The 641-nt window shown below is 36.8% G+C and overlaps 1 protein-coding gene across 1 annotated transcript in view; it reads left to right on the top strand.

The window, feature by feature from the left end:
- LOC119586685 overlaps window positions 1–641 on the top strand; it is a 38,585-nt gene that overhangs the window by 990 nt on the left and 36,954 nt on the right. The window lies entirely within an intron of this gene.

Here is a 641-nt window from a genome sequence, read left to right on the forward strand (position 1 = left end):
TGGATAATTCACCTTCCACTCTCTGTATCGAATTCTTCAGTGCAGGTAAACGCAAAAGCTAAGGAACTAAATCACAGTTATGAATATTTCTATTCGATTTTGAGATGAGCACCCTATCCATGATTATAAAAAAATATCATTACTCCTTTCTAAACACGACTATTGGCAAGTATAAATGTCTAACCTTTGACATAATCATAATTCGCTTTAAAAAAAGCAAGAGAGTGAGAGAAAATATCCCAGAAAATAGCTTTTGTAAACAAACAATATCGAAATATTTCGTCGCACGTTTTCCTCGCAGAAAAATCCCCATCGTCGGTCGGAGCGAATTTCAGGCTCAGCCCCCCCCCCCCCCCTCAAGCTCCCTCGGAAATTTACACCGTGAGGATTCTGCAAGAAGGAGCGATTATGGCCAAAGGATTATCGCATTCTTAGAAGGAGAAGGGAGAAGATACGGCCCTTTCAACTAGATAAGCGTATTTTATTCTGAGTCTCCTAAAAATAGGATTATATGAATACGCAATGGTAATATATCAACAAAGTGATAAGAAGTATATATATATTCTTTTTCTAATATAGGCTGATCGTGATATCTTGCCAATTCGAGTGATCTATAAAATGACAAAACAATAATGTAAAAC

The sequence above is a fragment of the Penaeus monodon genome, chromosome 21, assembly GCF_015228065.2.
Source record: "Penaeus monodon isolate SGIC_2016 chromosome 21, NSTDA_Pmon_1, whole genome shotgun sequence".
Lineage (NCBI taxonomy): Eukaryota > Metazoa > Arthropoda > Malacostraca > Decapoda > Penaeidae > Penaeus > Penaeus monodon.